The sequence below is a fragment of the Tachypleus tridentatus genome, chromosome 2, assembly GCF_004210375.1.
Source record: "Tachypleus tridentatus isolate NWPU-2018 chromosome 2, ASM421037v1, whole genome shotgun sequence".
Taxonomy (NCBI): domain Eukaryota; kingdom Metazoa; phylum Arthropoda; class Merostomata; order Xiphosura; family Limulidae; genus Tachypleus; species Tachypleus tridentatus.
Window position 1 is genome coordinate 41,746,661 of NC_134826.1, and position 24,106 is coordinate 41,770,766.

Here is a 24,106-nt window from a genome sequence, read left to right on the forward strand (position 1 = left end):
ATTCACAGAAGGCCGAAAGCAAAAAGCGTTCCACATAAAATGTAGAGGCAAGAAAACTGGATTACAAGTTACACTGCGGGAAAGGTAAAATGTGTCTCAGAGGTGTCTTCAGAAACAGCAGTGACAAAGTAGTCGGGATAAACCATCTATCATATCTAAGTTCTACTCGAAAGTCTCACTTATGGAAGAAGGAATAAATATGAGATAAAGAGCAGATATGGAAGACGAAGTCCCATGTATAAAATCATTATTCATCGCTTGTAATGGTGGTTGGTTGCATTACTATAAAGATATAAATGCAACAGGTTTAATGGAATTAGATCACTTATTACGTGTAATTGACATTCAGCCCCCTTAATGATCACGTACGGATATGAACAGTACGTTAAAATATGTCTAAATAAAAAATTACTTCTTTTAAATGATTGAAAAATTAAATTTGCCTTCCAAATTAAAAACAACAACAATTATCTATGTCATCAAAGATATTAAATGTTATTCTGTGAATTCTTGAACAGAATATTGTTCATTGTGCTTAAATGAGCGATATTGCTGACTGGAGAAGATAACCGAAATAACTGGCATGATTTTTAAGTCACTCTTTGGTAATAAGACACGAAGGCATGTTGGATTCTCTCTTGCCAGTCATTGTGTATATGATGCATTGTGGGATAGACATGAACAGTTGAGAAGTTTAACATACGCCGAATATGATTCACTCTTCTAAAGGAATCTAAAGGCGACATTTTCACACACAAGAAAATTTCTCTTTATCTTTATACCATACCTGATGTAATTTTCTCCAAATTTTCAGTTTAGCATCGGTGCAAATGAATGGCCATTATTGTCAACGTTATTGCGAATTTGTCTTTTAAACTGGTTTCCAGCTGTCTCTGACAGTTTTTTGCAATGTTCTCTTTGCAAGGCACGATTGGAGATTGTTAAATCCTGACTATATTTGAAAGAACTTGTCACATTCTGACGTGTATTGCACTTTACTGTCTTTTCTAACCGTGTCGTTTCCCCTGTCTGTCACAAGCGACTGGCGATCTTAGCTTTTATTATTGGCGGACTCATGGTCTTCCAGTTGATAGTCCTTGTTGACAGATGTCTTTGAATAGATAGAAGAAGAAACATTACAAGTTAATGACGACGCTCTACCGTAGACGGGCACCAGTTTTATGATAACCTTTTGAAAAACGGAGGTATTCTTGTGCTTACCCATTTTCTTGAAGACTTACTAAGATGCCATTACATTTCTGCATTTGTTGTGTTGAAATAACCCCCAGACACATCACACAGTCACATGGAAATAAGCGAAACATTCTATATGTGTGTGGACCAAAGCGACTTCTCAGTGTAGCTGCAAGTCTGTCTTCTCATTCTCAAAAGAATGATCGTGGAGCTAAATAAAACGTGTGTGTGTGTTTTTTTTATAGCAAAATCACATCAGGCTATCTGCTGAACCCACCCAGGGGAATCGAACCCCTGATTTTAGCGTTGTAAATCCGTAGATTTACCGCTGTACTAGCGGGGGAGGGGAAATTTTATAATGGAGTGTGTGTGTTTTCTTATAGCAAAACTACATCGGGCTATCTGCTGAACCCACCTAGGGGAGTTGAACTCTAAATAAAACGGAGTTATTATGTTTTAAAGTTTGTAAAGCCAGAAGTTGGCGGGTGTTGTTTAATGCTAACAATCTTATCAGCTTATAGTTGGCTTATTGTGAATTTCTTTGTTCTGTAGGTTGCTTGTGTTTGTAGTTGTATGTTTCATATTTTTTATAAAATCTTACTTTTTAACCTGATATGTAAAATTATGCACGGAAATAGTTAATGTTAGGAAATAATTTAGTTTTATTAAAGTTTATATTTTAGTGCTTGAACTAAATTTCCGTTTGTTTGTAGCTTCTACTTTATAACTATCAAAGTACATTGATCATGGGTTGGTTTTGAATTTCGCGCAAACCTACACGAGGGCTATTTGCTCCAGCCGTCCTTAATGTAGTAGTGAAAGAGTATAGGGAAATATGTATTCACCACCCACTGCCAAGCCTTTACCAACGAGTAGTGGGATTGACTGTCACTTTAGAACGCCCCCAAGGCTGAAAGGAGGTAACGCTAAGTCGAACGCACTAACGATCTGGCCATGCCGGGCCCTGTATACGAACATGTACTAATGTTTGCTGGGTCGCTTAGTAAAGCTTGACTACTTTTCTTAAATAAGGAGACATAGAATGCTTTGTTCAAAGGTTAGAGGACTAACTTCTTACCGTTTATTTGTAGGTGGCTTAAATGAGAATTCCAGAATCAATTGGATCCAGAGTATGGTGGCAATTTTCTCATAATTTATTCTTATCTGGTAACTTTGGGAAATCAGACGTTAATCCTTCAGTCCTGGACGAGGAAAAGGGAATCTTAGTCATGTGAAGTTATGAAAGAAACTGGTGTCACCTGTGCTTCGGTTTTACGTCAGGGTGTATGTAATTATAATCTTAGTTCGATCCATGTGACACTAAGCAGTGTGTGTGTCTTGTATTGCAGGCTTTGGGCAAAATATTATGTATTAAAAATCTTAGTATGACTGTATTCTAAATAGAAATTCGAAATTAAGAAATCTTGAAGTCGTTCAGCTTTTCTTAACCTTCTCTTTAGAATTTTTACGCGATTATTTCTTATTAAAAACAGATAAAGGCTTTGCATGTGTACAATATATATATATATATGCATGTGTGTGTCTTGTTCTGAATAAAACGTATCTAAAAATATTTTTGGAAGATAACTATAAATCATTATTTTTTACTGAAATGCTCTCAAAAACAACGAATTTGTAACAGTACTTAATGAAATGTTTTTAACTAAAATACTTTTATTTGAGACTGATTATGTCAGATGACTTATTGCAACGTCATATAGATAACTGACGCCAATAGCTTACTGTGACTCTCCAGTGAGGTTTCATGGAGAAACTTGATGTCAGGATATAAATTTCATTTCCACAAGCAACGCCAGGGAGACACCTGATGTCAAATAACACATTTCAATCTTCAAGGCAACGTTAGGGAGACATCTAGTCTCAAATGATACATTACCTTTTATCAAGCAACGTCAGGGAGACACCTGATGCCAAAAGACACACTGCATTTCCTAAAGCAACGTTAAGGAGATACCTGGTGTTAAATGACACCTTTTAGTCTCCCAGACAACGTTAAGGAAACAGTAGGTTTCATATAACACATTTCAACACCTTCCTTCCAATGCAACGTCATGGAGAAAACTAATGTAAAATAACACTACGTATCCCCCACTTACAAATAACTTCAGGGAAAAACCTACATCATTAAATTCTAAACGTTCATTCCATGAACTCAAAACTTTTTTTTTGAAGCTGTTGTAATTAGTTTAGAAAATGAGGTTGAATGACATAACTAACAACTGTTCATTTGTTATTGTCTATATATATATACATACCCACGTTTATGGTTGTTGGTTGGTTGTTTTTTAATTTCGAGCAAAGTTACGCGAGCAGTGTAAGACTAGAGTCTTACCATCCACCGCCAACTCTGAGCTACTCTTTTACCAACGAATAGTGGGATTAACCGTAACATTATAACGCCCCCACGGCTAAAAGGGCGAGCCTGTTTGGTGTAACGGGGATGCGAACCCGCGACCCTCAGGTTTCGAGTCGATCGCCCTAATCACATGGCCATGCCGGGTTCCCACGTTTATGAACAATGCAAAGTTCTGTAGCCTAGTAGCAACTTTTCACTTATTAGCAGTCAAGCCTGATACACCGAAATGGCATTGATCATTGAACTAGTTGCAGCTTTGTGCTGAAACAAATAAACCGACCATATAAACATTTATGGCCATATAATAACAGCATCGCTTACCCTGTGTAAGTTCAGTGTCCAGCATAAACTAGCATTTTTGTTTTTAATTCTCCAAGCTATATATACTATTTTTTTACACCCGTGAAAAAAATAACCAGACGATGGCGAAATAAAATGGAAAGATCTTCGTTGACACGAACCCTAACGAGAAATGTTTCTCACACATTATAAAAAGTAAGCAGTAAACACGAACTACGTTAGAGGTTTTACACGAAGACCTTTATTCTGATTGTGAACATTGGTTGTTTGATCTCAAACGAAGACCTTAAATGACTACAAAATCCAGATTTAAAGCACACGTTTATTGCTTGTTTGAAAGGTTAAAAAAACACAAAAAGTTTGATGCTGTTTGTTTGAAAAATCTATGAAACAGTATTAGCGATCATAAAATTCTGATATATGAAAATTGACAACAATTGATAGATAACGTGATAACGTGTAGAAATTGAGGTATAGGATATACGACGAAAAATATGTGCATATTCGGGCATCAACAGTTTGGTCATGTCATTACAATATCACTTCAGTATGATATGTCATAAAAAAAAAAGAGTGAAGATAGCCCGGCATGGCCAGGTGGGTTAAGGCGTCCGACTCGTAATCTGAGGGTCGCAGGTTCGAATCCCTGTCGCACCAAACATGCTCGTTCTTTTAGCCGTGGGGGCGCTATAATGTGATGGTCAATCCCACTATTCGTTGATAAAAGAGTAGCCCAAGAGTTGGCGATGGGTGGTGATGACCAGTTTCTTTTCCTCTAGCCTTACACTGCTAAACTAGAGACGGCTAGCACAGATACTCCTCTTGTAGCTTTACGCGAAATTCAAAACAGACAAACAATAGTCAATTGACACACACACACAAAATATTTTTGTCCAGTGTATACCTCTGGATTGAGCACATAACAGCCGAAGTTGTATACATAATAACTGTTATTCTCTTGTCATAACATAGGTGAATAAAAATGCTAAACGGTACAAGCAGCCATCTTTAAAAAGTACGCTATTTTTACATTGTTCGAAGCTCTTACACTCCACATCACGTTACTACTGTTAGCACAGGGCGTAGTTTTTATCGAACGAACGAACGAACCGAAAGAAGAGCCAGCGCTGCAGAACTGTAACGAATCTGTCAATAGTTAGAACCGTCCTTGTCGTAATTGCGTCAATGATTATAGACTTACCATACATACGTCATAGCAGCCTGAACGATATTTCTACCTAATGTAAGTCATGGACTTCGTTAGGGTTGTATTTCCTTACTTGGTGTTTACCCTACACTTTCTGCTGTACGGCACTGAAACAACTAGGTTCTCGCTTAATAGAAAGGAATGGACAGATAGGTGGGGCAGATAATTTAGGTTTTATGCTAGAATAGACAGACTGTAGGAAGGCGTTAAAAATAACCAGTAAAAAGTATATAGTTTTTCAAGAAAAGTGTTAAAGAATATTTCAACTTAGTTTCGGTATTAGATATGCTTAATTCTGAAAGTTTACTGCAACGTAACAATATCTTGAACTGTTTGTTTTTTTTAATTTCGCGCAAAGCTACACGACGGCTATCTGCCCTAGCAGTCCCTAAGTTAGCAGTGTAAGACTAGAGGGAAAGCAGCTAGTCATCACCACCCACCGCCAGCTGTTGGGCTACTCTTTTACCAACGAATAGTGAGATTGACCAACACATTATAACCCCTCCACGGCTGAAAAGGTGAACATGTTTGGTATGATGGGGATTCGAACCCGCCACCCACAGATTACGAGTCGAGCGCCCGTAACCACCTGGCTATGCCGGGTCGACCTTAAATAGAAAATATGGATGTTTCTTTAAACTTGTTTTGTTGTACCTTTAATGTAAAGATCTTTCAAGATTCGAAAAAAATATATAATGATTTTTAGATGTTGTCTATATGTAGTAAGTCAGGTTTCTTCAATTAAAGGAAACATAGCCTGCGAGTTGACACACGAAACTAGAAATTGTTTTGAGTATGTTACAAATTTGTATAATCGTATTGTTTAAAATAACTTTTGATAAAAGCAAGTCATAACAACGTGGAATAGAAATGGAAAATAACTAATTAACTAATATGGCGCAACCTGTAAAACGAATTGATTAGAAACACGTAATTTTAGAAGTCAATATACAGAAATTAAGCAAAACGTACAATGATTAGCAAGGGCAAACTTGATGTTAAAAATGTTTTTGGTCTAAATTCCATTGGTGAATCGCGAGGTTTGTCCAGTTTAGATTTAAAATTATATTCACAGTGTATATTATTGTGAGAAATATTATACATATTATTTGAAATATTATAACCAGTAATATTAACAAAACTAAAGTTATTCTTGAGGTATGATACTCTCAAAAGTATTATAATTAAGTATAATTAATTAAACATTAACCTCAGTATCATGAGATAAAAAATGGTCGTACGTCAATATACTACAAAGGATTGTGCTATTTTAACTGCCTCGAAAGATTGTGTTGTGTTTTAATTCTCTACTGATCGTGTTTTAAATGTTTGTATTCTTTATTACACACTGATAAAACTGACTTGAAAGAATAATGGAGTAATTTATTTGTACACTTAATGAATATTTTACGCATAGACCCGGCATGGCCAGGTGGTTAGGGCGCTAGACTCGTAATTTGAGGGTTGTGGGTTTGAGTCCCCGTCGCATCTAACATGCTCACCCTTTCAGCTGTGACGGCATTATAATGTGGCGGCTAGTCCCATTATTCGTTGGTAAAAGAGTAGCCCAAGTGTTGGCGGTTAGTGGTGATGTCTAGCTGCCTTCACTCTTGACTTACACTGCTAAATTAGGAACGGCTGACGTAGATAGCTCTTGTGTAGCTTTGCGCGAAAATTCAAGACAAACAAACTTTGTTCATTTTCAATTGAGTATCTTTGTTGAACTAGAACTGTAGAGAATAAGAACCAAACATTAATGACATGTCATTTGGTTTCAAACTTTCAATGTGTTTGTGAGATCATGTGATTGTCTTCGTCATAAAAGTTATTTTACTCTATAGAATAAATGCTCAATCGTATGGAAAGAGAAGCAGCTAAGAGGGCCCAATTGCCTTTCTCTGCTTGAGTTCCAAACCAATCGTAGCACTGATGCTTGTTACTGTAAATTTATTGGATAAAGAAATGATACTTTCTGAACAAACTGACAACGTGTTAGGGTTTTATCTATTTCGTTTTGGGTTAAATCTAAAACTTTCAACCTATAGAGATTTCAGCTACTTTTAAAGTTAGTTTTCAAGGTAATAGCATTTTCATAATCAAACTATAAGAAGACCATTTTCTGTTTTTGCCTGAATTTCAGAATAATTGTTACTGTAAACTTACTGGATAAAGAAATGTCAACCAAACTCTTGAACTGTTATCGCCCACGTGCATAGTACTATTTACTTCAAACTTTAAATATTTGAATATATGATAATTAACTCTTTAGTTCATGCTTTTAATGCTAACTTGAAAACTTTTTTGTGAACGTTGCTATGGAAAGGATAAGAAAATATTTAAGCATAATGGAACATTAGAAGCTTGTTGTGTATGAATGACTTGTTTCAGAGCGCCAAGGTGGTGATTTCTGTAACTACAAAGTATAGAATTTGTTTACATAACATGTAATGAGTTTATGGAAATACGTAAGTAGGTGTGTTATAAAGAACTACAGCGACAATAACGGATAACATTAAAGTTACGTGGAAGTTAGTTTCACAAAACTGTATTGTTTGTTTGTTTGTTTTGAATTTTGCAGATAGCCCTCGTGAAGCTTTCCGCGAAATTCAAAACAAAAAAACAAACAATACAGTTTTGTGAAACTAACTTCCACATACCAACGAATAGTGGGATTGATAGTCACATAATAACGCCCCTAACCGCTGAAAGGGCGAGCATGTTGGTGTAACCGTGATTCGAATCGAATCATATTACGAATCGAGTACCTTAACCACCTGGTCATGCCAGGCCTATAAAACTGTATTTGGTATCAAAATTTTCGATAACCTTATTTTTCTGTTGACAAAGTCTACATGAAACTTGCGAACAAAACGTTTTAACCCGTATCAGTTATTTACAAATACAGGTATTTTGTCTAGAGTTATATCTTTTTCATACGAATGTGTTTTTAATTAATTACTATCTGCTAATGCAACGAACAACCCAATTAGCAGACTGAGTGAATTGTGACTACTTGTCATATTTCATTTGCGTCATCAAAAGGTTACGTAAATTCTATTAGAGAAAAGATACCAGTGGTAGTTTATCAAAGTCCAGTTTCGAAGTTTTCTGTGCTGATGTTGTCTTACTGTATATCACTTGTACTTGAAAATTCAAACTGTGTATCTGCTGTTCGAAAGGCGCTCAATATCATATGTCTATATATGTCACAAACCGTAAGACATTTAGGTTAAAAAAAAATCCTACGCTTAGAGTAATTTCCAGTCAGTTATAATTTGTATTAAAATCAAACATACTTGACATATTTTCTTTCGTAATAAAGTCATTGTTTGTTTGTGTTTGAATTTCGCGCAAACCTACATGAAGGCTGTCCCTAATTTAGCAGTGTAAGACTAAAAGGAGGGCAGCTAGTCATCACAACCCACCGCCAACTCGTGGGCTACTCTTTTACCAACGAATAGTGGGATTGACCATAGCATTATAACGCCTCCATGCTGAAAGGACGAGCATGTTTAGTGTGATGGGGATCGAACTCGCGCCCCTCGGATTAAGAGTCGAGCGCCTTAGCCACCTGGCCATGCCTGGCCAAAAGTCGTAAGTTTCGTTAATCTGAATATTCTTGCTATAGTTGTAACTGAACTAGGGAGACTTTACTTCGCTCGAAATGACATGCTGTGATGGCCATGATATATGTGTATATATTACGTATTAAAACCTTTAACTCTGGAAAACAATTTTTGAAAAGTAACACTGTTTATGTCCTTGATTTCTGTCTCTCGATTTTTACTAAGCAACTTAAAAGATGAATACGTTAAAAAGATGGAAAAAAAACCATTCATAAGTTTTGTCATTTCTCAGAAGTGTCTCGCTCTGTTTCAGTTCAAAACCAGATGTTCTGAGACAAAGTGTAAATAGAATATTTAGAGTGGCTCGGAAAACGGTTCCTTGATCTAGCTAGCGGTGATGGAGTAAAATTTTTAGTGAAGTGTATGATACATTTTGGTATATTGCTGAATTGTAATACATATATGTATTCAATCCGGCGCTGTATGAAATGTTGTTGTTTTTTTCGTTTATATACAATAGCATAATATTAGTTTCCTCATGGAATAGTGCAACCATATTAGTTTTCTACTGAATAGAAAACTTCAATATCCTTGATGTTTACTAACGTTTCCAATTCTGTTTATGGAAGTGATACATTTTTTGAAATAACAGACTAGTCGAGTTACGTTATAACGCTAGTTGATGGCCAGTAATTCAGTTTTTAATGTGAATGAAACCCATATTAGATACTTACCGTAAGGTAGTGACGATCGGATGAGGATAGTTGTCATGCCTATTCGATCACCAAGTTAAATTAATTATTTTTTATTAATTACAAAATAATTTTTATTCTTCGTTTCGGTTAATGATCTGCTTTTGTGAGCAGGAAGGCGTTAGGGGTCGAGATTCGAACCTAGATCTTATTAACAAAAGGGCAAGTGGTACTGTACAATATTTCTGACTGTTCTACGTGTTTTTCTTTACAAAGTGTTTCGGTTATCCAGTGGGTTGCAATGACGTGTTTTCCATCTTTGTTTTTTACATTTTTGACGTTACAAATTCTGCTCATTCGTAAAACTAGACCTAAGGAACTCCTCTGAAACTTCGATGTCATCTTTTATGGATTAATTCAGTATTAATCGTAGACAACACAAGATTAAAGAGGTGAGATAAGTGCATGCGCAAGGGAGTATCAGAACAGCCGTACAGCTTCATTTACTTACACCTTAGGACTTAACAGAAGTAACGTATGCGCTTTAAACACTTACATTTTAGTATGAGCAATCTAAACAAGCTTAAAAATCAATAAACGATTGAATATTGTACCAACGATACGTGATGTTTTTACATAAGACACAAAATGACGTATTTTATTGATTTTCACGACTGTCGTGTTTCTTATACTCTCAAACTAGGTAGTGTTTTAAAGATATAGCAGGAGTTTATTAATTTATTAAGGTTTTAGTCCTACAGATAAAGAAAGAGGTAGGTAAAAATATTTCGCAACGTATGTGTGTCGCAATTGGACTTTTGTTCCGTGGATTCATGGATTTGTGATTCTGTGATTTATGAACTGTAAATCCTGGATTAACGGTTTCACGACTGTTTTTGTTTAGGATGCGTGTGTCGTGGAGTTATTTAGTTGTTTCGTTTCTGGCATAATGAACATTGCTTCGTTTGCAATTGCGATAGATACGTAGAAGACAACAGAAAAGGTCATGTTTTGTGTGGGAGTTGTACACTGTAAAAATACTCCCCCTAGTGGCTCAGCGTCATACCTATGGTTTCGATACCCGTGTTAGGCATACACCACAATAGCTCATTATGGGCCCGGCATGGCCAGGTGGTTAAGGCAGTTGGCTCATAATCCGAAGATCATGGGTTCGATTCCCCGTCACACTAAACATGCTCGCCCTTTCAGCCAAACTATTCGTAGGTAAAAGAATAGCCCAAGAGTTGGCGGTGGGTAGTGATGACTAGCTACCTTTCCTCTTGTCTTACACTGCTAAATTAGGGTCGGCTAGCGCAGATAGCCCTCGTGTAGCTTTGCGCTAAATTAAAAAAGAAACAATTTCATTATGTGGCTTTGCGCTTAACTACAAAATTTAGAAAAATTTTTTGTAAAATTACATAAAGGACATTCTATAAAGTCCCGTATTTTAACGTGAAGTATGTCATGTTAAAATAAGTTTCCTTAAAATATTTCCGTTTAAATACGCAACTTTAGAAACTGTTGCTGAACGATTGCTACCAAAAGTTTTTCCGTGTTTATGCAGATTTTTTTCACACTAAGCCTTTCCAAAGCTTGGTTATAACGTACATATAAACGTACAGCTCGATATTCGTAGTTCCGATTCCGTGAGTTGCTCAGGTTTTTGTTGGACAACTAGAGACCATGATGTTAAACAGATTCTCGAGTTAGCAAAGATATGAAAAACAAAACATTTTTCCTGTAACTTTTTATTATACAAAGTTACCACGAGACGTATTCATTAGCGCTGAGGTGAAAGGAAGACAAGAACTTCTTCGGGTTAAGTATTACATTTCTGCCCATTAAGTTCCTATTTTATTTCCAAATAACATTTTAACTTCAGACATGAACATTTTGAGTGATGTGATCCAGTTTTATCTCTTGAGCTCCATGTGGTATTGAGTGAAATCTCTGTCGACAATACGTTTTATTAAACTGAGGATTAAGTTATGTTGTATTAATTTTTGATGTAACATAGTTTACTAAGAACAGCTAATATAGGTACTAATACTTTTACTAATAAAATACGTTGTTTTAGGCTTTATTAATAAGTGTTAAAACCGATATCAGCTGTCTTGAGATATATTTTTACTTCAATTGGGTTTCTCGTCATCACAAAGAGTTTACTAAGACTTACTATGCTGGATTAAGCACTCCGCTACTACAGCGGTATGTCTACGGGTTTACAAGGTTAAAATAAGGTGTTCGATTCCCCGCGGAGGGCTCAGCAGATAGCCCGATATGGTTTGCTATAAAAAACACAAATACACAAATGTTGGAATAAAAAAATTATATTAAGATGTTTTTATATGGCATTTATATACATATATATAGCAGCCTGACATGACCTAGAGGTTAGAACCCTCGACTTAGTAATTTAAGGGTCGCGAGTTTGAATCTCGTCGTCTAACATGCTAGAAACTCGGAATTCTTGCCTTTAAAATTACCCTCCCCCCTTCAACTAGTTGGTAATAAGGTCATTACGAATAAAAAGATCTATTCATACCTTGAGAAAGATAATTATTTATTTGACAGAAAATTAACTAGTTCTCCATTATATATAACTCGTCAGAACTGGATGATTAAGGTTCTCGACCCGTAATTCGAGGGTCCAGGGTTCGAATCCCCGTCACAGCAAGCATGCTCGCCCTGTCAGCCGTGGGGAAGTTATAATGTGGTGGCCACTATTTGTTGGTAAAAAAGTAGTCCAACAGTTGGCGGTGGGTAGTGATGACTAGCAGCCTTTCCTCTAGTCTTAAACTGCTAAATTAGGGACGGCTAGCACAGATAGCCCTCGGGTAGTTTTGCCCGAAATTCAAAAAAACAAACAAACCATTGCATTTGAAGCTTCTATCTTAACGTAATCACTTTGTTTGTGAAACAATTACTTTAATATAATAAAAACAAAACATTGACGTAATTTTATTTTTAAACGTTACAACGTAATCACATAACTATCATTTGTCTATTATTGTTGGCAACAGAACAGTCTTGTGAAATAATCTTACATCTGTTTAGTTTAGACTTCTACACCTCTCACTGCCATGTTAAATAGGTGAATAACGTTCCGCAGTGTTAGTTTTTTTTTAATATGTCATGTTTTAATATATCATTACTTATCTGAAACTTGCAAACGTTTGGAGCTTTGAGGTAGAGTTCGTGAACTAGGATAGTTAGGTTTACAGTGTTGGCAATCCCAGCCCAAGTCGTTGTTTTGTAGATATTTGCTATAATTCTAAGGGTACTATCGTTAATGATATTTTGCTGGTATTTGATCCAGATGAAACTTCAGCGTCGTCAGTATGGGAACTACTCACTGTGAAGACCACAGTTATAGACAGCTGATGAATTATTTTCAAAAACAATAATAGGTATATATTTTGTTAATTTTACGAAATTAAAAACTAAGCAGTAAGTCTGGGAAGAAACAAATAGGCACTTTTTCATTATCCAAAAACTTACAGGTTTGATATGCTCTCCTGTTCATATATTGATACACTGCTGACTAAAATCTTAAGGCCAATGAATATAAAAGAAAAAATATGCATTTTGCGTTATTAGACTCAACCATTTATTTGAGTAGAGCTTCGAAAGATGAAAATAAGAAAAGGAAAAAACAACAACAAACTTTTTAGCATTTAATAGGGAAAATGAGAACACTCTGAAATTAGTCTAAACACTAATTTGTCAAAAGTTTAAGACAATACCAAAACGAAGTCTTAAACAGGGTAGGAAATGTCCAACAAGAGGTCTCAGTAGTGAGTTGCACGGCCGTCATTGCGCATAACTTCAAACATTCGCTTTGGCATGGTCGGTATAAGCGTTTGCATAAGGCTGACTGGAATGTTATTCCAAATGGTGAAGATGGCTTTATGAAGATCATGCACTGTTTGGAATTGACGTCCATTTCTATAAACTTCCCTTGCCATCCACCCCTAAACATTTTTAATTGGGTTCAGTTCGGGCGAACACGCTGGATAGTCCAAAATAATCACGTTATTCGCCATGAAAATCCTTTGTCCTGCGGGCTTTGTGGATTGCAGCGTTGTACTGCTGAAAGATCCAGTCATTTCCACACAAGCGGGGGCCTTCAATCAATAAGGATGCTCTCTCCAACATACCAAAGTAGCCAGGTGCTGTTTGACGCCACTGTATAACCTGAAGCTCCATTGTTCCATGGAAGGAGAAAGCACCCCAGATCATCATGGAACCAACTCCACTGTGTCGTGTAGAAAATGTCTCCGTTGGGATCTCCTTATCGTGCCAGTAACGTTGGAAGACATCTGAACCATCAAGGTTAAATTTTTTCTCATCAGAGAACAAAACCTTCTTTCACCTTTCTACGTCCCATGTTTGGTGCTTCTCAGCAAAGTTTAACCGAGCTGTTTTGTGGTGTGGAAGGAGAAGTGGCCTTTGAAGACGTTTACGGCTTTTAAAGCCTTTCTCTCGTAGATGCCGTCTTATTGTTTTGAGCTGCATTCTGCGTTCGTAAAAGCCTTAATCTGGTTCGACGAACGGCTGGTGTTTTGCCGGACAACCCGTCGAATCCTCCTGCTCAATGCCGGCGAAATTTGCTTGGTTCAACCACTTGAAATTCTCGTTCCGTATCCCTCAGGGTCTTTTAAGAAATTTGCAACATCAGTTTTACTTCGCCCAATTTCAACAGCAATGGCACGTTGAGAGAAACCTTGCTTTTGCAGCTCGACAATTCTGCCACGTTCAAACTCTGTCAACTTTTTAGTCTTTGTCATGTTTTTACCAAATGTAACACAGGAGATGTCAATGGGAGATGTTGACAACGCTAATGCTTGAACACAAACAACTAAATTTCATTACGTGTTTACCGATTAACGCTTCGTTTCAGTATGGTCTTAAACTTTTGACCAGCTAGTATTAACGCTAATTTCATAGTGCTAATTTAATTAAATGCTAAACAAGTTTTTTTTTTCATTTTCCCTTTTCTTATTTTCATCTTTTGAAGCTCTACTCAAATAAGTGGTTGATTTTAACAACGCAAAATACATATTTTTTCTTTATGTTCATTGGCCTTAAGATTTTGGCCAGCAGTGTATTTGTATGCTGTACAAATGTTTTGTGTAGATAGTTCTTCATGTCCTCACACCAGGTTTTTTTGCAGTCTGTAGTTACATCAGTTTCTCAGGACCTATTTCCGATTTTCTAGACGATAATATCAGCATATTAAACTTACTTCGACTCTAGAATTGTTGGTTGAGAGAAGATTCACGCAAAGAAGGGTGCACTTGAAAGGCATTTTTAATCGACTTTATCTGTTTAGACAAATGCGGTCCATTAATAATGTATTTGAAGTGTGGAATTCTTGTACCACCTTTTAAAGTGGTTTTCACTCTGGACAGGTAGACGGATCTTTTGTATTCTGAGAATTTATCGTTATGATGAGAATTACTGCGTATTTCATCAAGATTAAAGAAGGTAGAACGATTTGTTCTCGTTCTTATGTTTTGTTTGTTTCCTAAATAACAACAACAAAAAACACGCAAAAGTTTGTTCTACACGTGGAGATAGACTGTTAGGGCTGTAATATAGCTGATAAAGAAGGCTTTTGGATTCAAGTGTTCCGTTTATCAAGGAGACAGCCATGCGCCAGGCTTGTTTTCCAATTTGCCCCGGAGTTATTGATGACAGATGGAATTTTCCGAAACTAGCATGACTCAGTGATAAGTGGCGAATCATTTGAAAACTAGTATAACATTACTTTCTTCTAAGATGATGTTTACATACCGTGAATATTTCAGAAGACTAAATTGACAGTATTAATGATTAATGTTCTTATATAAATATTAGTTCATTTGGGTGAGTAAAGGACAACTTAGACAGCATACACACGGTCAAATTTTGTTTTTAAAGTTTTCTGAAATTAAATAAGTGTTTTAATTAGCAACGATCAAAATGAGGAATTCATTTGTGACTAGTTCTATGTGTAAATTCATGCGCATCAGAAAAGGAACTCTTCATCCGAACGTTAATGCGTTGATAAATTATTACTAGACAGTTTAGGCCCGACATGGCGAGGTGGTTAAGGAACTCCATTTGTAATCTGACGGTTCGAATCTCCGTCACACCAAACATTCTTGCCCTTTTAGCCGTAGGGGCGTTATAATGTGACGATAAATCCCAATATTAGTTGGTAAAAGAGTAGCCCAAGAGTTGCCGGTGGGTGGTGATGACTAGCTGCCTTCCCTCTAGTTTTACACTGCTAAATTAGGGACGACTAGCGCAGATAGCTCTCGTGTAGCTTTGCGTGAAATTAAAATAAAAACAACAAACAGACTAGACAGCTTATCAGTCGTTAAGCGCAAAACTACACAATGGGTTATCTGTGCTTTGCTCACTGCGCTATTGAGACCCGATTTGTAACTTTATAAGCCCTTAGACGTACCACAGAACCATGGAGGAGGATATTAGTGTGGAGAGACTGTCATGTATTTTGTATACGGGCAAGAAGTGTGCTAAAATAAAACTTTTCTAGACGTATATTTTCGATATTCCAAATTGTAGAACATTTAAACGTATAATTTACGTACATTATTTGTGAAACTAACCTCTTTTCGTACAGCAGAAAGAATTATTGCATTAATGCACAGTTAATTTTAACATAATTTATCGTAATATCTTAATGTAACTTTATTTTTAGAAATAAAGGATATATATATATCATCAAGCAAAGTGTAATATTTTGATATCATATGCCTTTTGAAACATGTTATTATTATTTAAGACACAAATTATGCACCTCAATGGTGCCTCACATTTCTCTGATATATGCCACGCCTGCCACTAAATTACACTTTAAATCATGTCTATTAATTGTTCCTAAATAGAAATATTAAATATTTTGTTTCCAGCGATGGTCAAGCAGAGTTGAAGAACAAGAGATTGTATTAAACGTGCAGTATGTTGTTATGAAACTACATTTTTTAACCTAATCTTTCACTCCGGAGGTGGGAACAGCACTGATAGCTTGTTATGAGTAGTTAGTTGTGCACCTAAAAGTAAACAGACAAATATATTGTTATGAAACTAAATTATCAAACCTTATCCTGCAATATAGCGGTAGCTCTGATGAGGGCTAAACATCAGGTTTCGAAGCTCTTGGTGGGCACAGCATAGGTAGCCCACAATATAATTTCGCGCCTAACAACAAACGGACAAATCCTGCATAATAGATGGTTTGTTTGGAACTAAGCACAAAGATACACCACAGACTATCTACGCTCTTCCAACCACGGGTATCGAAACCCGGTTTCTAACAGTATAAGTCTGCAGATCTTAGAAACAAATCCGGAATGGTAAAACAGTAATTAATAATAAACAAATAATTACTGTAGGAAGCTTTCAAGAACTATCCAAAAAACGTGCTCGCCATTTCAACCTGGGAGTGCGTTATTAAGTGACGGTCAATCCCATTATTCGTTGGTAAAAGAGTAGCCCAAGAGTTGGCGGCGGTTAAGGAACTTGACTCGTAATCTGAGTGAGGGTGGCGGGTTCGAATCCCTGTCACACTGAACATACTTGCCTTTTTAGACGTGGGTTATTATGTTATGGTCAACCCCATTTATTCGTGTGTGTGTGTTTCTTATAGCAAAGCCACATCGGGCTATATGCTGAGTCGACCGACGGGAATCGACCCCCTAATTCTGGCGTTTTAAATCCGTAGACTTACCACTGCACTAGTGGGGGATCCACTTATTCGTTGGCACAAGAGTAGCTCAAGAGTTGGCGGTGTGTGGTGATGACTCTTGTCCTTACACTGCTAAATTAGGAATAGCTAGTGCAGATAGGCCTCATGTAGCTTTGCGCGATGTTCAAGACAAACCAAGCCTGACCGGTACTATCGCGGGCGGAAAAACCCTTATTTTTATTTTGTTTTGGACATCGATTCAAAGTTATTTCAGTAGGGGTTCCCGATGAGACAGCGGCAAATTTACGGATTTACAACTCTAAAATCAGAGGTTCGATTCCTATAGGTGAGCATAGCAGATAGCCCGATGTGGCTTTGCAATATAAAAACAAAACAGACAGACACACACACACAGATATATCTCGTTTGGACAGAGAAATGTGATGAATGGCTTGTATGTTGAAACTTGCATGTGGAGTTGAGATCTACCGACAACTTTCAGGGTCGGGGATGGGTGGCGACTGAGGATAAATTTATTAACACGGAGAAGTAAACGACAAAGTCTAAGTTTAGTGCTAGCCGTCCCTAATTTAGCAATTGCAACCTAGAAGGAAGGAAGCTAGTCAACATCATTAACTGTCAATTCTTGAGCTACTCTTTCCCAATGAATAGTGGGATTGACCGTTAGTTATAGCGTTCTCACAGCTGAAAAGGTAAGCACAATTCAAACCTACGTAATAAAACAGACTCATGTGCCTTATTTTTAACAATTTTTATTGCGTTTGATAAGAAAAGTTTTTGGTTTTCATTTTATTCTAGGGAATTTATAAGCAAAGTTATTGACATGAACTGGAGGCATCGAGATAAGACAAAAAAACAAATCTTTTTTCTGTTCAGGATAATATTAAACCATTGTTATTCCTTTATGTTGTCTAAAACCAACCATTTTTTAATAAAACTCAATTTGGAAGTTGTTTTCGTAGTTAAAGATTTTTTTTGTGTGTGCAAGATGTCTGTCCATCTGTTTACATGACCAGTTTGTCCCTAAAGAAGAAAGGTTCACCTTTCGAAAGCGATCGGGTAAAAGGGTTTTTATTTCATGGTTGCATGCCCATCATTAGGTTTTTTGTTGTTGTTTTTTCTAACTTTTCGTTCTGTGTTAAAATCTCATTGGAATTATTTACTTCGAAACAAATTTAATTGTACTGGAAACATGCCTGATTCATGAAAAATAACCAGCTTCTTTCTTAAACTTGGACTTTTATTTACTTAACACAAGTTGTTATAATATGCAGTTATATTATTATCAACTTAATCATTACTTTATGAAATCAAGTTATTATAGAAGATGCAGGGGAAATGGGAATATATGCCTGTCAAACGTGTAGCTCCTGCATATCACATTGTAATGTAAAAAAATCCAACTCAAAATCTTATTTCGTTGAAAGATACACGCTCCTAAAATATTTTGCTTAAGGCAACAAAGATGCTAGCGAAGAGACACGTGTTTTTCTCTTTTATTTTGTATTTTGAAGCAGTATTTCTGAATCTGTTCATCTGAACTTTTGAATACAGTATTGCACACTGTACGTCAATATCAGAATCCTTGTAAATGTTCATGGAAGTGAATTCTGCAAAGCTTTGATAGGAATACGTGCATTTACAGGGTGCGACGTCGTGTTTTTTTGCTTTTTGAGGAAAATCAAAAGCATTGAAACTTCTTAAAACTTCTACTGAACGTTAAGAAAAAGAACAAAAGCGGGAAACTTCATCTATGTTTATTTTGCAACATATAGAGTCTTAATAAATGCAATGCATTAGATATAAATGAGTTACGCTACTAAATGTTTTGTTTAAAAGGGACAGATTGAAACTTTGTAGAATGGACGACAACTGTTGTGGAGACACAAGTGTAGAGGACGACGTTTAGAAGTCTTCCGCCTTTCGTTTTCAGGTCAGTGTGTGTGTGTGTAAGGTGTTATCAGTCTTTTATAGTGTTGTCCCATTTCTAATTAAAATTGATCGAATAGATTGACCAACAGCTTCTGTTGTTGAATGAATGGATGGATAAACAGCTCCTGTTAGTGAGTGGATGAATGGACCAACAGCTCCTGTTGCTGTTTTTGAATTATTATTGTGTAGCTGTGTCCGTGAATAAACAATTAATACTTGAGTGAATCTTACATATAGTCTGAACTCCACAGATACTTCCAAACTGAAAACTTCCAGTAGCTAGAGGAATAAAACAGACGCATCAGAAGATTGGTAAGGGGATATTGAGAGTGAAGGAGAAATTTGTGATGAGGAATAGAACACTGATATATACACGTGTGTGTGTGTTTAAACATATGTGTGTATATACATATATATTTGCATTTAAGAAATTAATTATATATATATTAATATAATTGGTCTGGCAAAGCCACGTGGTTAGGGCGCTCGACTCGTAGTTTGAGGTTTGCGGCTTCGAACTCCCATCACATTAAATTAACTCGTCTTTTCAGTCAATCCAAATATTCGTTGGTAAAAGAGTATCCCAAGAGTTGGCAGTGGGTGGTGATGACTAGCTGCCTTCACTCTAGCCTTTCACTGCTATATTAGGGATGGCTAGTATAGATAGCCCTCGTGTAGCTTTGCGCCAAATTCCAAACAAACAACTTAATATCATAGTCTGTTTATTTGAATAATTTGCGGTTGTCATTATGGAAACGTGGTTTGTGAATCTCAAAAAAAAAAAAAAAAGGGGAAAGAGATGTGTCGAGTTTTAATAACAGTACTGTAATGCTTGATAGAGTTTGTTAATATAGTTCTTAAGAGATCTGCACTTGTAGGGCTTAAACTCCGAGTTACACACACTTGTCTACCAGAACAAAATGTGTAAAATAAATATTAAACATTTTAAAAACTTAGAAAGAGAGTATGTGCTCCCACTCCTCTAACTGGTACAACCAGACCAGTTATCAAGGACAGTCTCAATAAATATAGTTTCTTTCACATTGATACTTATGGAAAAATGACTCGTAATTAATTCCCTAGCGTTGTTTCAAAACGTGGCGAATTATAGTTTAATTTACTGTTTTCTATATGTCTTGATATAAAAGACTGTTTAGTGTAGATGTTACTAATTAACTTATTTTGCGAGTGGATATTTTATGATTGCTTTGTTTTTTCATAACAAGAAGCCAGAAGCAAATATTTTAAAGTAAATGTTATGACAAGTTTAGTTACATTGTGTTTATAACTTTGATAGAGGGATTATAGAACGTCGTGTGAAGTTTATTGATATCGAGAATATATAGCAAACAGATCATTTAATAATAAACATGTAAATAGTATGAGATGAGCAGAAAGCAACGGACAGATAATGACAGAGGACGTGAGAGACAAAGTAAAGTCATGCAAAACAGAAGTTCAGACAGAGAAGGAAGGCTTAAAGGTTAACATAGGCCGAAAGGTTGATAAATATATTGGAATGAGACTAACGATCTTAAAAGAAGTAGGAAAATAATTTGTTTTGTCAAAGAGAGATTTAAATTATTTGAAACTGCCTGTGTGGACAAAAAGTCGACGATTATTTGGAATTAGGCGTATATACGAAAAGTAGATGTTTATTGGAAGTAGACCTAAATACAAAAAAGAGAACTATATAATGATACACCTATGATCATTAATGGTGTAATGAAGTTGTTGTGCATACGTTTGACTAGTTCCGAATATATATAGATACACTGCTGGCCAAAATCTTAAGACCAATGAACATAAAAAAAAATTATGCGTTTAGCGTTGTTAGACTCAACCACTTATTTGAGTAGAGCTTCGAAAGATGAAAATAAGAAAAGGGAAAATAAAAATAAAAAACTTTTTTCTCATTTAATAGAGAAAATGTGAACACTATGAAATTAGCCTAAATACTGGCTGGTCAAAAGTTTAAGACCATACTGAAACGAAGCGTTAATGAGTAAACAAGTGACGAAATTTAGTCACTTGTGTTCAAACATTACCGTTGTCAACATCTCCCACTGACATCTTCTGTGTTACATTGGGTAAAAACAGGGCAAAGGCTAAAAAGTTGACAGAGTTTGAACGTGGCAGAATTGTCGAGCTGTTGAAGCAAGGTCTCTCTCAACGTACCATTGCTGGTGAGATTGGGCGTAGTAAAACTGCTGTTTCAATTTTCTTCAAAGACCCTGAGGGATACGGAACGAGAATTTCAAGTGATCGGTCCAAGAAAATTTCACCGGCGTTGAGCAGGAGGATTCGACGTGTTGTCTGGCAAGACACCAGCCGATCATCGAACCAGTTTAAGGCTTTTACGAACGCAGAATGCAGCTCAAGAACAATAAGACGGCATCTGTGAGAGAAAGGCTTTAAAAGCCGTAAACGTCTTTAAAGGCCACGTCTTCTTCCACACCACGAAACAGCTGGATTAAACTTTGCTGAGAAGCACCAAACATGGGACGTTGAAAAGTGGACGATGGTTTTGTTTTCTGATGAGAAAAAATTTAACCTGGATGGTTCAGATGGCTTCCAACTTTACTGGCACGATAAAGATATCCCATCGGAGACATTTTCTACACGACACAGTGGAGTTGGTTCCATGATGATCTGGGGTGCTTTCTCCTTCCATGGAACAATGGAGCTTCAGGTTATACAGAGGCGTCAAACAACAGTTGGCTACATTGGCATGTTGGAGAGAGCATCCTTATTAACTGAAGGCCCTCGCTTGTGTGGAAATGACTGGATCTTTCAGCAGGACAACGCTGTAATCCACAATGCCCGCAAGACGAAGGACTTTTTTATGGCGAGTAACGTGATACTTTTGGACCATCCAGCATCTTCGCCCGAACTGAACTCAATTGAAAATGTTTAGGGGTGGATGACAAGGGACGTCTATAGAAATGGACGTCAACTTCTAACAGTGCATGATCTTTGTGAAGCCATCTTCACCACGTGGAGTAACATTCCAGCCAGCGTTCTGCAAACGCTTATATCGACCATGCCAAAGCGAATGTTTGAAGTTATGCGCAATGACGGCCGTGCAACTCACTACTGAGACCTCTTGTTGGACATTTCCTACCATGTTTAAGACTTTTGTTTGCTATGGTCTTAAACTTTTGACAAGCTATTATTTAGGCTAATTTCATAGTGTTCACATTTTCTCTATTAAATGCTAAAAGGTTTTTTATTTTTATCTTCCCTTTTCTTATTTTCATTTTTCGAAGCCCTACTCAAATAAGTGGTTGAGTCTAACAACGCAAAATGCATATTTTTTCTTTATGTTCATTGGCCTTAATATTTTGGCCAGCAGTGTATATGTATTATTTTGAAAACAAGTGAAATGAGTATTCTTCGTTTTTTTTTTAATTTATCACCAACAAGTCACAGGCACCTACTGTGAATGAACCCTTAGCCCAACAATAGTAGAATATATATTAAGAAGTATAAGTAAAAACCTTTAATTGACAATTGGCGATCATAACCTAACCTCTGACAGTATAGAGTGTATACAGTAAGTAAGCTGACAGTTCGCTCTTATGCTGACACATTTCGGAATGGTTCACCTTATTACAACGTATTTAACATAATTATGTGAATTAGTTGAAAATATTAATAAATAGCTCAGCATATATACATATATATAAATATGCACAGTCATGTATTTCAGTTTAGTTCTACGTTCCTGTTAATATTTTCTTCCCCTTAGTGGAAATGCGGTAAATCTGAAGACTTGTGGCGATAAAATCTAGGTTTTAATACCCGTGATGAGCATAGCACAGATAGCTCATTGTGTAGCTTCGTGTTTAAATCCATACAAATAAATAAACCAGTTGATATTATATTACTTTAATTTTAGAGGTGAGAGTTTGTGGATTACTTGTATATATAATAATATAGGTAGCAGCTGGACGCGCATACTGTTAGAGAAAAATGAGAACGTGCAATTTATAGCTGACAAGTCGTGGGGGCGCTGCAGTACAATAGACAAAACGATAAGTTTCTGTCGTTTATGTTACAGTCATACTTCAGCTGTTCGCCGTTCGTCAACAACCGTATGTTTTACCTGGAAGAAAGCAGTAGAAACTGACCAATAACAGTTCGCTCATGTTTCTTCTTTCACAAGGCATGCTCCTTATTCAAGACCGCTGATATAAATAAGTTTTTCATCGTGCTACAAGTATATGGGGCATGGCACTGTGAGCGTATGCTTTCACCGCAAGCACGTGGACTGAGTTGTCAGTACGTATGGAAAGAGTTAGTTGTTGCTAAATTATAGGTAGTTAAATACAACTTCAGAACAACACTATAGCGGTGAAGATTGTGTATGTTTTTTATAGCAAAGCCACATCGGGTTATCTGTTATGTCCGCCGAGGGGAATCGAACCCCTGATTTTAGCGTTGTAAATCCGCAGACTTACTACTGTCCCCGCGGGGGACAAGGGTGAAGATTATTGACTTCGTTTCTTTTGGTTCAAATCCTCTTATGGAAAGTGGAACACCTAATTACGATACTTATGCTATTTTACACGTGTTAGCCAGTCTAGGATATTTAAACGTAACAGTACCTTGTACAGTGATTACCTGTAACAGAGATCGTTTCATTTTCGATTACATTTTAACATGAAGTAAACCATTCATTCCGGCATCTATCTGTTATATTCGACCTGTACGTATATAAAATTCGTTAGAAAAGATTTAGATAATTCATTTTAATGTCTCTATGCGACTTTTCATCTACGTTTTTACGAAACCGCTATAGAGTATCTTCCATTTCAGTATGTGTAACATTTCACTTGCTGCGTATATAAAAACAGAAGACACAGACTCTATGTGTAGCTGGTTGTTGACTTATCTGTATGTTACATTGGATGAACTACAATTTTACAAACTCCGTATTTACCTGTTACATCTGTTCTGCTAATTTTTTCACACTGCTATCGAATCTCTAAACCGCTTATTTCGGTATCGCTCAGTTGCACTTTATCTCTCACGTTTTGTAAAAACCATAACAGAAGTTCTAGTCCTCTTGCTACAGCATTCATCTGTTACATTTAACCTGCTACGCTTCTACAA

At 36.5% G+C, this 24,106-nt stretch overlaps 1 protein-coding gene across 4 annotated transcripts in view; it reads left to right on the forward strand.

Annotated features, from left to right (window-relative positions):
* LOC143241864 (patj homolog) overlaps positions 1 to 24,106 on the forward strand; it is a 234,461-nt gene that overhangs the window by 168,032 nt on the left and 42,323 nt on the right. The window lies entirely within an intron of this gene.